This window comes from Phyllobates terribilis, unplaced genomic scaffold, assembly GCF_046119375.1.
Source record: "Phyllobates terribilis strain yellow unplaced genomic scaffold, ASM4611937v1 Scaffold_1__5_contigs__length_1240528914, whole genome shotgun sequence".
Taxonomy (NCBI): Eukaryota; Metazoa; Chordata; class Amphibia; order Anura; family Dendrobatidae; genus Phyllobates; species Phyllobates terribilis.
The window spans coordinates 129402711-129418132 of record NW_027362761.1 but is presented as its reverse complement, the minus strand read 5'-3'; the positions used below and the strand labels follow the sequence as shown (position 1 = coordinate 129418132).

General features: G+C 44.8%; 1 protein-coding gene and 1 long non-coding RNA gene across 3 annotated transcripts in view; one reads left to right on the top strand and one right to left on the bottom strand.

Moving 5' to 3' along the window:
* Positions 1 to 2464: 2464 nt before the first annotated feature.
* LOC141229038 (uncharacterized) lies at positions 2465 to 7940 on the bottom strand. The gene is made up of 2 exons (XR_012295839.1): positions 7656 to 7940; positions 2465 to 3239 (listed from the first exon to the last, which is right to left on the bottom strand). It is a non-coding gene; the product is annotated as an uncharacterized lncRNA (long non-coding RNA).
* Positions 7723 to 15422, top strand: part of MOB3B (MOB kinase activator 3B) — a 102244-nt gene continuing 94544 nt past the window's right edge. The window contains exon 1 of one of the 2 annotated variants that reach the window (XM_073667357.1): positions 7723 to 7882. The gene's annotated coding sequence lies outside the window, so the exon portion shown is untranslated. Of the gene's footprint in view, positions 7883 to 12170; positions 12299 to 15422 lie in introns of those variants that run through there. The other variant, XM_073667366.1, reaches the window with a different exon arrangement.

Below are 15422 nucleotides of genomic sequence, written 5' to 3'. Positions count from 1 at the left end.
ACCTCCACGTCTCTTCCGAGGGGCATTAAAACCGTCTTGTTAAGCTACTGCAACCTCCATGTCTCTTCAAAGGGGCATTAAAAGCGTCTTGTTAAGCTACTGTGACCTCCACCACTTTTTCAAGGGGCATTAAAACTGTCTTGTTAAGCTACTGTGACCTCCATGTCTCTTCCGAGGGGTATTGAAATGTTGTTTTTAATTACCTCTAACCTCCACGACTCTTCCAACGGGCATTGCATTTCCTCCTAATTTTAGTCAGCTTTTGCTTTTCAATGCAAAGGCGAAAACTAACAGAGACCCACTCCCCAATAATGGGTAGAAGGTTTTTAGTACGCTGTAATCCAGGTCTGTTTCAAGGGGCATTGCAGTTCCTCATAATTTTTGGAAAGCCTTCCATTCACTGCTTAGGCCAACAGTGTACAGGAGACCCAGTTGCTATAAATGGAAAAAACAGTTTAGTTAAGGCCCTCTGACCTCCATGTCACTTCCAAGGGGCATTGGAGTGCCTCGAAATGTTTGGTAGGCATTGCACTCACTGTATGCCCTATAATTGTGTAGCAGAACCGCTCCTTTTTTTACAGAAACATATCCTACAAGACATGTGTGGTTGACTGGCCTGATATTGATGTGAATGGTCCCTGTTCCTCCTGCTCTTTCTCCTTTGCCACTACCTCATCCATCATTTATCACCTGAAGCTTTGTTTTAATAGGAGTCATAGAACTGGGATAGTAGCAGGAAAACATCCAGCAATCCTCGAAGGAGGTAGAATATGCGCCAAAACGCTGACCACCTAAGGACTAGCCACTACTACATACATGCGCTTGCATTCCAAGAAAACAAAGCAGATGCTAACTTCTATCATCATCATGCTCCTCACCTTGGCACTCTCAACTCCCCTGATGGAGAAGCCAGGGCCCACCGGAGGAGTCTGGTTCTCTGGTGGGCTCGTCCAATGCTGCCCTAAAGCAGGCCAGTCTAAGAAAAGTGTGTGGGTCGGTAACAGGAGAAATCAGGGCGGCTGGGGACCGTTTATGGACACCCAGCCGCGCCCTGGCGGCTGGGGACCAAGCATGGACACCCGGCCGCCGGGCGGCTGGGGACTGAGTATGGATAAAAGGGCTGCCGACGCAGCCATGACATGGTGGCCGGCATCTGCCTCCACATGCCGAAAAGGCCCAATTTCAAGTGCAAGCAAGCTAGCAGTATGGTATTGCAGCCTGGGGGTGGGTGGGTGGCAGGTTGCACACTTACGCTTGCATTCCAAGAAAACAAAGCAGATGCTAACTTCTATCATCATCAACATGCTCCTCACCTTGGCACTCTCAACTCCCCTGATGGAGAAGCCAGGCCCCACCGGAGGAGTCTGGTTCTCTGGTGGGCTCGTCCAATGCAGCCCTAAAGTAGGCCGGGCTAAGAAAAGTCTGTTGGGATGTTCCGCGGAGAAATCGGGGTGGTTGGGGACCGGGTGTGGACACCCGGCCGCAGGGCGGCTGGGGACCGAGCGTGGACACCCGGCCGCCGGGCGGCTGGGGACTGGGTATGGATACCTCGCTGCCGAAGCAGCCATGAGGTAGTGGCCAGCTTCGGCCTCCTCAAAACTAAAAAGGCCCCATTTCAAGTGCAAGCTAGCAGTATGGTATTTCAGCCTGCGGGTGGGTGGGTGGTTGGCTGCATATTTGCTCTTGCATTGCAAGGAATGGGGGAGGTACAATTGAACACTGCCCTGGGACAAGGACTTGCACGGGGATAGTTGCAAGTCTGCATCTTCTGATGCGGCAAGCATCACTTCTGATGGGCACACTTTTAGGCAGTGACCTGGGAGTCAGAGATGCTTCCAGGGGTCTTCCCCATGCTGTCCACATGTCTTTTCAGCACTGTATGCATGTGTCACACAGCACATGGCCAGATAAGGTTGTAAAATGTTAAAATTACATTTCCTGGTGAATGCATTTGTCACAGTTGAAAGCAATATAAAAGTGCAAAAATGCATAAAAAATGCTACTTGTGAACATAGCCCAATGTGTGGAGGAATATTTTTGTTTTTGGTTATTTATTTTACCTTATACACAAGTCTTTACCCTGGAAAAGAAATTCCTTAACATATTTCACAGGAAAAAAGTTTCACTTTCGTTTTTGAACGTTTTATTATGAGCCTGTAAAAGTGGCTTAATACCTCTGACCACGTTGTTGACAACAGTGACCTGGGGGTCAGAAATGCTTCCTGGGGCAATCCCCATGCTGTCCCCATGTCATTTGAGCACTGTCACTATCGTTTTGGGCACTTTTTTTAGGCTTTCTACAGACTGCCGGGGGTGCCGCCGCAAAAATGCTCTGGTCTCCCATAAACTAACATTGGGCTCGTTGCTTGGGTCGAGCACCCGAGTATCACGGCGAGCTCGGCCTGAGCTTCGAGCACCCGAGCATTTTAGTGCTCGATCAACACTAATAAACAGGCATCATACATTTTTGACAAGAACATTTTATTTAAAAAAAAAAAACAAACAAACAAGGATATTATAACATAGCCACAAGACTTGCCAAGGAGTAGATCCCTGTGGTGAGACAAAATAATTTGTAAATATATCCCAAACTTTGAGACCAGAGGGTTGTCGACGTGGATTGGCAACATGTCTTGTAGGCCTGGCATTATTGCGAAAATCACCAGCGTCATCATCATTAGGTGAACATTCATAGATCCTTGTGAAATTATGAAGGATGACACAGGCCTTAATCACTGTAATCACATTAGCTTCACTTAATTGCATGGCTGACATTTTGAGGTTGCATGTTAACTTAATTCTAGGGTGTCCAAAAAAAAAGGGATGTGTAGACTTATCTGTGTATGTGTTGTGTTTTTTTTTTTGCACTATATCACTTTTTTGCAGTTAAGTTACTTTATCCTGAGGACACTCAATACCCATTGATCCGGGTTTACTCTGCTCACCAATTCTGCTGGTAATCGAAGGGTGAGACTGCTATTTGCATTTGTTAGTTGGACATAGTATTTTATCCAGGAGTTCAGATCTCACCATTTAGTATGCATAAAATTTGAGTGACCCGACGTGGCTCCTTTTGTCTTCTAGGTTGGATATTTGTTTGTTTGGGCTTAGGCATAATGGAATTCTGAAGGCAGGACCATATTTCTGTACAAGTTGTAAGTACAATGCCTGAGGTGGTAAATTTCCCAATAAGAAACTCCAGATGAAGTGCCGCATAGGAGATACCGGTGGATAGAAACCTAAAATAGAATAACAACCTATAAGTGACAAATTAAATTAAAATAAAGCCTTTCAACACATTTGTAAGTAAAAGTTGTAAAAAAATGGTCAACAATAGACAACTCAAATACATCCTAATGGAGTGATAATGACCAAAAAGAAAAATTATTTGGCAATAAAGTGTCACGGGTGTATCAAGTGTGACAGACAGTCACTCTGGATCCGGCTGTAGAAGGTCACTGCACTTGGCATTGCAGACGCCTTCTTGATCCTCTCATCTCTGTAGTCTAGTGATATCCTCCTTCCTTTAGGACCCAGCAGCAACCTCCACCTTCTGCTGCTAATTGACACACCCTTGCTTGATAGTTAAAAACTCTCAGTGTTTCCAGAGAGTCGCCGGTGATAGTTCTATATTTCTCTGTCCATGCCTGGAGTACTAGTAGTCGGCTAGTTTCTTCTTGGGCTTCCCTTGAAGGATAGTTGGCGTTATCTCTCTGGTGTTTTCTCAAGCTAAGTGTTTCCCCTTTGTTTGTTTACCTTGTTGTCTTTAGTTACAGTGGGGCCTAACTAGTGTTCACCCCTTCCCCTCCCTACCTAGGGCCTAGCTCTAGGGACATTCAGGGATTAGGTTTCCTGCTTGGCGATAGGTGCGGAACCTATATAGGGATGATAGGGTAGTCAGGGTGATATTAGATCTGCCTAGGGGTATTCACTCCCCCTTTCCCGAGTTGTTGGGCTTCCTTCCCCCTCTTCCCATCGCTAAATGTTATCCCAGGTTGCACGACCTCCAAAAGGATATCAAAAGTGGAGATGTTCATCCGACAGTAGCCATAAAACTTGTCAGGGTGGCTGCGTAGAGCCCCATATAGACGGTGGAAATGTCCTTTAGTGACCCGTTGCATCAAAAGCGGATGGACCCACATTCATCTCCGCCTCCTAGGATCAACAATAACTTGGTATGGCTCCAAAAAACGTTGAGACAAGACCCAATGTAAAAGAACCCGCTCAGTTGTATTTAAGGTAAACCTGTCAGCAGGGGTGGATTAAGAGTAGCAAGGGCCCCGGGCAGTTTAGAAGGCGCGGGCCCCCCCACACACACACACACCTGATGTATCACGTGACATGTCACATGATCCCCTGTGATAGATCATGTGATAGTTCACGTGAAATTAATTTGGCACAATATTAATTATAATTTTTTTTTTACATTAATTGTATGACTTAATATTGAGCACAATTAAGTATGCTGACATCCCCTATATACAGTATGAGACCCAACACACAATATGAGCTGCCACAATCCTCCCATACACAGCAAGAGGCTGCACGTAGCTATCTATACACAGCAGGAGGTAGCACGTAGCCATGTATACAGAGCGGGAGGCCACAGGTAGCCATCTATACACAGCAGGAGGTCGCACATAGCCATCTGTACACAGCGGGAGGCCGCACGTAGCCATCTATACACAGCAGGAGGCCACACAGTGCCATCTATACACAGCGGGAGGGTGCACGTAGCCATCTATACACAGCGGGAGGCCGCACGTAGCCATCTATACACAGCGGGAGGCCACACGGCACCCCCCAGATACAGCGAGAGGCCGCACGGCGCCCCTCCAGAAACAGCGGGAGGCCACACGGCGCCATCTATACACAGCGGGAGGTCGCACGTAGCCATCTATACACAGCAGGAGGCCGCAAGTAGCCATCTATACACAGCAGGGGGCCGCACGTAGCCATCTATACACAGCGGGAGGACGCACGTAGCCATCTATGCACAGCAGGAGGCCGCACGTAGCCATCTATACACAGCAGGAGGCTGCACGGCGCTATCTATACACAGCAGCAGGCCGCACGGTGCCATCTATACACAGCAGGGGGCCGCACGGCGCCATCTATACATAGCAGGAGGCCGCACGGCACCATCTATACACAGCAGGGGGCCGCATGGCGCTATCTATACACAGTGGGAGGCCGCACGGCGCCCCCCAGATACAGCGGGAGGCCGCACGGCGCTCCCCCAGAGACAGCGGGAGGCCACACGCAGTCACGCACACACAAACATATACAGACATATACATACATACACACATATACATACATACACGCATAAACACATTTGAAACACAAAAATACATATAAACAGACATCACACAATGATATCTGCACACACACACTCACTCACCATCCCCCAGCTCCCGTCATCCAGCTCCTCTCCGGTGGTAAGTAGCAGTGTCACACTAGCAGACACGGCCGCGCACAGGGCCGTGTCTCCTAGCTGTGATGCGGCTGGGCCAGCACACAGGGAAGTTAACAGGTGCAGTGCTGGCCCGGCCGAAGAAGAAGCAGCAGCAGTGTGCCGCTGCTGGGGGAGCGTTCCGGGGGCCCTCCGCCTCTGACTGCCGCAATCTGGCCATGGACCCCTCCGGAGCCCTGGGGCCCCGAGCGGTAGCCCAGATTACCCTCATCATAATCTGCCTATGCCTGTCAGACATGTTATAAGCAAGCCAGGACAATACCAGCATGGGTATATGTCAAAGATTTGAAGACATATCTTCTTGTGGACCCAGTATGACCTTGTTCATTAGGTTTTTATAAGCTTCAGACCATTGAGGCTGTTAAATTTAATTTGACATTACATTGGAAAAATATGTGGGAAATGTGAGGCCATACTGATGTCATATGGATGTTATATGGATACATAGGGGAGAAAATATCGCATCATAGCATGGCAATCGCATTACACACGGATTTCCATATGGACAACACTCGTGTCACTCTCGGCACTGAGAAACGGAACGATTTTTTATACGTTTAGTGTGGCCAAACGCTGGCTTTCACAGCAGTATCATATTGACAAGCACAGGGGTCTTCAGCAGACCCCTGGCTGTCATTGCAACCCATCAGCGCCACGCGATCACATCTCTGTCACATTGATAGGCATGTGTCAGAGATTGACAGCAGCATTTAACAGGATAAAAGCCACAGGCAGAGCTCTGCTCCACCCGAGACTGTAAAAGACACATGATGTCTGATTAAATCAGTCATCATCTGCAGGGAAAGATGCACTCTTGGCATGCAAGCGTGCATCCAAGTAAGGGAGCCGGCATATGACGTACAAGTACGTCAAATGTCAGTAAGAGGTTAACCGTTTACTTACCAGCACCAATTACTTATTCAAATCTGTGGAAATTGGCTGTCTGCCTTTTCTGATGCCAACTCTGATGCATAAAACCCGTTTGGGCCAGGCTGGAGTCATGTGTTTAATGGACATCACTATCTGTGTATGGCCACGGCCCCACTATCAGCACTTGGTCAGTATTTGGTCAGTATTTTTTCTCAGGAGTGGGAACAATCAGAGAAAAGGTATAATAGAAACAAGTCACCAGTTCTGCATTTATCACCCACTCCTGGTTTTCACTCCCACTCCTGAGAAAAAATACTGACCAAATACTGATAGCGGGCCTGTGGTCTAACAGTGATGTCTGATCAGTGGCCCAAAGTCATTTAACCCTTTAAAAACACCAGTTACTTGTTCAAAGATGTAAAAATTGGCTGCCGGCCCACTTTGATGCCAGCTCTGATGCCCAGAACTCACTTGGGCCAGGCTGGACTGGCCTGCGTTTGATGCAGGGCAAGAGTGTCTGTGTGTCTCTGATGTGAGATCAATGACCCAAAGTCAATTAACCCTTTAAAAAACATCAGATACTTATTTAAATCTGTGAAAATCGTAATGTACGTGGTAGTGGAACCACTGTGTCATGGACAGAGGAGAGCCTCGACAGGCGTGACTAGGCGAACACCTGTCTCTTTCCTAGAGCCCCAAATGGTGTGGTTAGACTTGGCTCCAGATGGACACCAGGTGTTACTCCAGGACAGACCTCAGACACATGGCAGCTAACCCCCAAAGGGGTAGGAAGCTGGAGCGGCCAGGAATGGGAAGGCTCATCTGGTACAGGCAGGCACGGCTGGTATGCAGTGAGGCGCGGAGGGTGCAGGCAGGAACATGCAGGTACTGGCAAACAGGTGACCAGACCACTAGCAAGTGTGCAGACGAACTGACAGAACACATTGCTCAGGCACCTCCCTACAGGTAGGGGTGCCTTATATAATAAGTGTCTCCCAGCCATTGGCTGGGGACACTTTAGGATGGTGCGCGCTGTCTCTTTAAGAGATGTGGGGCATCACTAGCAATTTAATGGTTGCGTGAGACCAGCGGCCCAAAGTGATTTAACCCTTTTGATAACGCCCTTCAGTATCCACTTTGATGCCCATCATTGTGCCACTTTTATCATTTTTGTAGCTGTTTTAAACTGGATTCACATCAGGGCACCTTCCTGCAGTGCATTTTATAAGTGTTATTATTTTTTTTTGTTATTAAACCTGTAAAAAAAAATAAATTTGTAAAATATGAAACGGCTGAATAAGAGACCAACCGCATCGTCGCCTTTTGTCTGCCTGTGCCCAGCAGAGGGCGCGCAGTCCCGGCCGTCTCCAGCAGGGGGAGCAGGCTGCCGTGTACAACACCTAGTGGATGCACAGCCATTGGTACGGAATGCCCAGTCCTCCCGGAGACGCTCACATCACTCAACTTTACCCTCACGACTTTCATTCTGCTGGAGAAGTCGGCACTGGCAGCTGGCGTGGGCCCCACGGACAGGAGGTAATGGCGAGTGCTGGGCATAGTGCGCTATGTGGACCATGCCCAGGAAAGTTCTCTGTGCCATGTGACACGATCTAGCTGTGCTGTATGGGCCGGGGAGCGTGTCCTCAGCACGTGCACATGTAGCAGAGCTGAACTTGTCTCAGGTCTCTGATCCAGACAGAAGAGAGCCCCGGCTCTGCTCCATCTGCATGCTGCCTGCTTTCTGTGGGTATACAGGGGGCTGCGGGCGCTGTCATTGTCCAGGGGGTCTCATCCTGGGCACACCACTCTGCAGGGTTAGAAGGAAATAGACCCATACCCACGGAGTGTATAGAGTAGAGACACTTTGTACTTTTGCTCCATGTAGGATCCACTTGTTGATCTATCTTTAAAGGGAACCTGTAGAAGTATGTTCTATTTAATGCTCAATAAACCAGAAGTAGCCTATTCTATCGTTAAACAAGCGCACTCGTGAATATTTTATTTCCATTAAATGTGTGTATATGTGCATAGTGTGAACGCGTTCATATACTCGCCTACCCACCGCTCTCCGGGGTCCAGCGCCGTTCTGCTCCTCTTCTCAGTGACTGCCTGGGTTACACTGCTCTCCGTGACCTGATAGTGGCTTTTAGACCACAGCCCCACTATCAGTATTTGGTCAGTATTTGGTCAGTATTTTTTCTCAGGAGTGGGAGCCAAAACCAGGAGTGGGTGATAAATGCAGAATTGGTGACTTGTTTCTATTCTACCTTTTCTCTGATTGTTCCTCACCTGGTTTTGGCTCCCACTCCTGAGAAAAAATACTGACCAAATACTGATAGTGGGGCCGTGGCCTTACACGTAAGTCTATGGAGCATCAGAACGAGGCCTTACATTTCAAAACAGAGAGAGTTGTAGAGCGGTGATGTCACTGAGAAGAGGAGCAGAACGGCGCTGGACCCCGGAGAGCGGTGGGTAGGTGAGTATATTAACACACTCGCACTACTCACTATATACATATACACACATTTAATGGAAAAAATATTAATGGGAGTGCTTCTTTAAAGATAAAATAAAGAAAGAAAAAAGTTTAAAGGGGTTTCTCAGTTTTGGAAAACCCCTCTTCCTCAGTTGTGCTTTACTCACCGTCCCCCTGTCTAGCACTGATGTCAGGTCAACAGCGCTGCAGCCAATCAGTGAGATCATCAACTTTTTTTTTTTTTTTCAGAACAAACTCCAGACAGGGAACAGGGATTTTCCGAAAACAGAAAATCCCTTTTAGGACCATACTATGATCAAAGTCTGGTCAGAATAATCGGTCGTTTTTTTTCTCGTATATACACAGGTAGTAAACTAAGAAACTAAAACTGTAGTGAGAAAATAGGTTTTAAAAAGCCCAATAAAACTAAACAAAATGTCTGAAAACAGCCTTAACTCTTCTGTTTTTTTTTAATGGCTGCTTCTTATCGCTAGCAATTGGTAAAAACAAATGTTGATCATTTTTTATTTTTTTAGTATAAGGGATAGGAGAGGAGATAACTGCTTTTTCAGCACCGCTACAACACCCTATTTATATTATAAAATGTATTTCTATTATTGACATTTGTAAACTTTTCTAACTTTCTATGAAAGTAAATAAATTACACAATATATTTGTTTAAGCTGTACCCAAAACTAGCTGTGACTCTAACTCCACGACTCAGGCTTGATGCCATCTAAATATTATATGTGGCCACGACCAAAAGATGAAACCTGCTTCCATTTGTAAATCTTAGGTTTTTCTATTTTTAAAATGAAATGGCTTTGCAGGATTTCTGAGCCGAAGGATTGGCTGCAGCGGTCACGTGCTGTACACGTGACATCACTGCAGATGTATCAGCAAAGAGTGCCATGGAGATGCAGTACTGGAGTGGCAAGGGTTAAGGAAGACTGATTTTGTTATTTTCAAAGAACCTTTGGGATATTTAATATTAAACCAGAAAACCCCTATTACCAAATATCTGTATACCCTGACCAGGAAAGTGCATGAATATCATGTCACATGCTATTACTAATGAGCCAAAATGATTTCCTATAAACATCCCATTCGTTTACTGGACCAGGAGCCACCGTTATAAAAAATATGCTGCTTAGTTTACATTTATTTTAATAATGACAGTGCTGTATTATTATGTGAACATTTTCAGCATATACCCTGGGAAAGTTCCCTGCACATGTACTAAATGTCGCCATAGACATCCACTCACCTGCTGAAGGTCAAAAGAGTGTCCTGTGGTCTCCATTGGGAAGGAATGTGCCTGTATAGCTGGTGAATGCCCCTGCTGTATACCTGTAACGTAAACCTCTGACGAGATGTGAACAGAGCCTTAGGGGGAGTTTAGCCTTAGGGCTTGTGCAGACGCCCGTAGTTTCGGTCCGAGTGCTATCCGTCAAAACATTGGATTGCATTCAGACCCATGTTATTAAATGAGGCAGTGCACGTGTCTAAAATTGCAGTATGCACGATTTGCCTCTGATAATGGCACTCGGCTATTCGAGTCTGTGGGTCCGTAGAAAAAAATCAGACCGCGCTCTGATGACATCCATGTGCGGTCTTCATGGACTGACTGAATGTAGAAGACGGAGATACTTTATTTTAATCTCCACGTCCGAGAAAAACAAATCCCACTCTGATCTTACTCTGATCAAACTCTGAGTCTGATCAGAGTGTGACTATCCTAATCGGACCGATTTTCTCGGATGGAGAACATACGCTTCTATGAACCTAGCCTTTGAAAAATTATTGATAGATATTATGTTTGGATAGTGCAGCTCTGAGGCTCATTTCCCAAGTCCATATTTTCCAGTCCGTGCACAGACCCCAATACCTTAGCCAAAATTGGGTTTCCTGATTCAAACTTAACTACCTCATAGGCATGTATGATGCTATTAATTCAGATCAGGAGACCCGCGGTTGGCCCATACACGGACCATATAATATAGATGTCTGTATTCAGCCTCACAGTTGCATTGTGATGAGTAGAAATGCTCACCGTAGCCACCGGTGCATACTGACCGGTCTGCAGGGAACCGTAGAAAATTTGTTACCCTAAAGGCCTGCAGTTTTTTTTTATCAGTCCTTCTGATAATCACATTATAGTGGGAAATTGCAGTTTCTCCAGGTCAGTCATTCATATTTTAGCATGTTTACAAAGGGGTTGGTGTATGGTGTGAAGAAGTACAGCGGGGGTAAATATTCGAGTTCGATTTTATCTAAGGAATGCTGCTTGGTCACCATACCTGTTGTAACAAAGTACATTAGGGTCAGAAGTACAAAGCCTGAGGATGTGGATGTGTAACTACAAGCCATTGAAGCCAAGGTCTGTTGGCACCGAGTCAGATGCACCTCAGTGCTTCCAGACACTGGTGGATGAAGGGAGATGGCTTTACTATTGCATGTTGCCACTTGTACACTGAGAGCAAATTGTCTGGTATGATCAGCTGATGATCAAAGCCATCATTGCTAGATTCTGCAGATTATGTAGGTAAGAAGCATTAAGCTTACTGAAGCTTACCTGGATTTTCTTACATGCATTTTTTATCAGTTGGTTGAAGCTCCTGTTTGAAGTAAATTGACATTAGACATGTAAATGTCCCAGTACTCTCTGATCCACAGCTGTCGGTATAAAATGTCTAGCATTTGTTTAGGGCATCATGCTCACTTCTCTTTACTGACTGCAGTACTAAAGGGGCCAGATGGCTTTTATGGCACTGCCATTGTAGCAGGGATAATAGACAATGCTATTAGGATGCTAAATCCATGGCAGTTTATTATAAACTGTGTAAGTCAATATTGTGTATTGTTCTAGAGGAGCTTGCAAATGCTAAAGGGTCATGCTGAATTCATTAACAGTATATTATATATTATCTGTGCTGCAGGGGTAGGAGAAGCTTGAGTTTGTGTTTTCTTTGCACACAAGAAAAATGGATTCGACACTGATGGGAAAAAACAACATACAGAACAAAAATGGTTGACAAATGGGTCCAGCACACTGATGATAAACCGTCCATTTTTTATAGTACACAAAAAAGAGCGAGGCAAAAAAAAAGTCTTGTAGCTCTTTCAAAGACAAGTCCAGCAAAACGTTTACATGGCCAGTCCATTCCTCCATTGCTGAGAAATCAGCACTTCAATGGAGATGAGACTGAAGTGCTTTCAATGTGTGGAAGTTCTTCCCAAGCCTCTTTCACACCGACTCTGTTTCTGCCCAGCGCTGCCTTCTCCTTCTTGACCGACACTACATTGCTTGAAGTCACACAGCAAAGGAGTTGTCAGTCAAGCAGGAGGAGGAGGCATTTTGCTGGCAATACAGCAGGAGCGAAAGAGGCTTGACAAGGGCTTCCTTGTGCCGAAAACACTTCAGTCTGAATTGCATATCCATTCTCATGTTGAATTCTTAGGAACGGACTGCCTAGGTAAAGGTATTGCTGGATTTATCCTTGAAAGTTTTATATGGGGTTATAACTAGTTGAGGGGAGGGTGGGGTGGGAAGGGATGAAATCCTGCTGACAGATTCCCTTTAATCAATCAAGGAGTTGAGATCACACCACTAAGTATCTGTGACCTGGTCTGTTTATGTACTACTATGTACGGCTGTTCATTGGAATAACCGCCATGATATACTACATAAGAAAATCCTGTTGTGTAGTGAAGCAAAGCCAATGATTAGCTGATTTCTGAAATGGACAGTCATACATTTTACTTTCTGCGGCTGAGAGTACATACAGTGGATATAAAAAGCCTCAAAAACCCATATTAAAAAGCCACGTGTCTGTCACATAAAAAAATCATACCAAGAAGAATTTCTGAATTTTTTCCACCTTTTATGTTACCCATAATCTGTACAATTCAACTGAAAAAATAAACTGAATTCTTATTAGGTGGAAAAAGACTAATAAAGAATGCTTGTCCTAAATATAAATATTTGCACACCCTTAAACTAATACATTGTTAAAGTACCCTTTGAATTTATGACCGCATTCAGTCTTTTAGGAAGGAGTCAATCAGCACGGCATATCTAAAATTACCGCTCTTTGCCCACTCTTCCTTGCATTAGCGCTCCACGTCTGATAGATTGCTAGGGCATCTAATGTGTACAGCCTCTTCTGGTCAACCCACAGATTTTAAATTGGATCCAGGTCTGGGCTATGGCTGGACCATTCCAAAACTCTGATCTTCTGGCAAAGCCATTCTTTTATTGATTTGGAGGTATGCTTAGGGTCGTTGTCATGTTGAAAAGTGAAATTCATCTTCAGCTCTTTAGCAGAGGCCTAAAAGTTTTGTTGCAAAAATTGAGAGCTATTTGGAACTGCTCATAATTCCCTCCACCTTGATTAAAGCCCCAGATCAAGCTGCCAAAAAAGTAGCCGTAAAACATAATACTGCCTCCAACATTCACTGTGAGTATGGTGCTTTTTTAGTGATGAGCAGAGTTGGCTTTGCATCAAACATATATTTTGGAATTTATGGCCAAAAAGTTAAACCTTGGTCTAATCATAACACGTTTTTCCACATGCTTTTGGCAGACTTGGTGTAGATTTTCTAAAATTACATCACACATGTGATGTTTGTATCTGTGTTTAAGAATGCCAACATGCATAAAAGCAGGGCTTGAATGTTTTTCTTTGTAAGAAAAGGCTTCTGTCTTGCCCCCTACCCCACTGGTCACACATATAAAGAATACGATTGATTGCAATACACATCTAGTTCTTGCCAGAAATCCTTGCAGCTCCTTTAATGTTGCTGTTGGCCTCTTAGCTGCATCCCAGACCAATTTTCTTCTTGTCCTTAGCCTTTTTTGAGGGATGTCCAGTGTCACCGTTAAGCCAATTCTTGTTGACCATCTTTACAGTATTCCGTGATATATCTAACACCTTGAACTTTTTTTTTTTTTCACACTTCTCATGACTGATTTGTTTCAGCAATGAGATCTCTTTGCTGTGTTATAAGCTGTTTATGGACCATAGTTTATGCTGGAAAATGCAACTAAGAAAATGTAAGGAAAATCCTACTAGAACAGCCAAACTTTATATGGAGTTAATCAGAATCACTTTACAAGATGGCATGATGTACTTACTGACTACAATTTAATGAGTTTAAATGTGATTGGCTAATTCTGAACCCAACCACATTCACAATTATAAGAGGGTGTTCACATTTATGCAACTACAGTATTTTAATTTTGTTATATTTATTTTCACCCTCAAAATGATTTCAGATTGTTTCTCAAGGGATTTGTACAGATTATAGATAACATTAAGGCTATGTGCGCACGTTCAGAATTTGATTGCAGAAATTTCTGCAAGGTTTCTGCATCTCTTGGCAGCAAAAAATGCTGTAGCTAAAACGTGTGTTTGGCTGCGATTTTGGTGCATTTTTGTACAGCAATTAATGCTTTTTCAAGCTAAATAAAGATGTTTAAAAAAGGAAACGTGGGACATCGCCTTAACCCTTGGATTACCATCGGGCCTGGGGTGAGTATATTGGTTAATTTAAATGATTAAAGAATGTGTCTGTTTTATTTCAAATAAAGTGTTTTATTCTCAGTGTGTGTGTTTATTTAACTCTTTACTTAGTAATGAGGGTGTCTGTCTGACACCTCTTCATTACTAAAGCAAGGGTTAGGTGTCAGCGTCACCTAATCCCATTACTCCTAATAATGCACTTATGTTGTCAGTACATGCGGATCCACCGTGCGTGCATCTGAGGCTGCGGATCACCCATGGACACTGACATGCGGCGCGTCTTTCAGAATGTATTGAATGCGGTAAATCCGCATGGTTCAGTGAACAGATGCGGACTTACCTGTGTTCAATAGAATGCAGCGTTTTGGACGCAATAAAAATATGCGGTGTCCAAAGCACTGCTACGTCCGGATCGTGGGCACATACCTTTAAATTAAAAAACTGGCGTGGGCTCCCACGTTATTTTCATAACCAGCAAAGGGAAAACCAACCACTGGGGGCTAATATTACTAGCTGGGGAAGGGGACATTAGCCAAAAATGTTCCCTAGCTATTAATAGCATCCCACAGCTGTTTGCTTAGCCTTTACTGGCTAGGTTACAGGGGGACCCCAGAAAAAAATTGACATAGGGGCCCCCTATAAAATCTAACCAGCAAAGGCTAGACAGACAGCTGATGGCTGATATTAATAGCCAGGGAAGGGGCCATGAATCCTGGCCCCCTCCGAGGCTAATAATATCAGTTCTCAGCCGCCCCAGAAATGGCGCGTCTATAAGATGCGCCAAATCTGGCGCTTAGCCTCGGCTCTTCCCACTTGCCCTGGTGCAGTAGCAAGTGGGGTAATAGGGTTGGGGTTCATGTCAGCCTTGTATTGGCAGCTGACATGAAGCCCAGGTTAGTAATGGAGGGCGTCCATAAGACGTCCCCATTACTAACCCCATAGTAAAGTTTTTGAAATAAAGACATGGCCAGAATAAAGTATGTTATTTTAAATAAAATTCCACACGGTTTTAATCATTTATTTAAAAATAAATACCGTATATTTACCTAACGCCTAATCCGCTGAAGCCATGGTC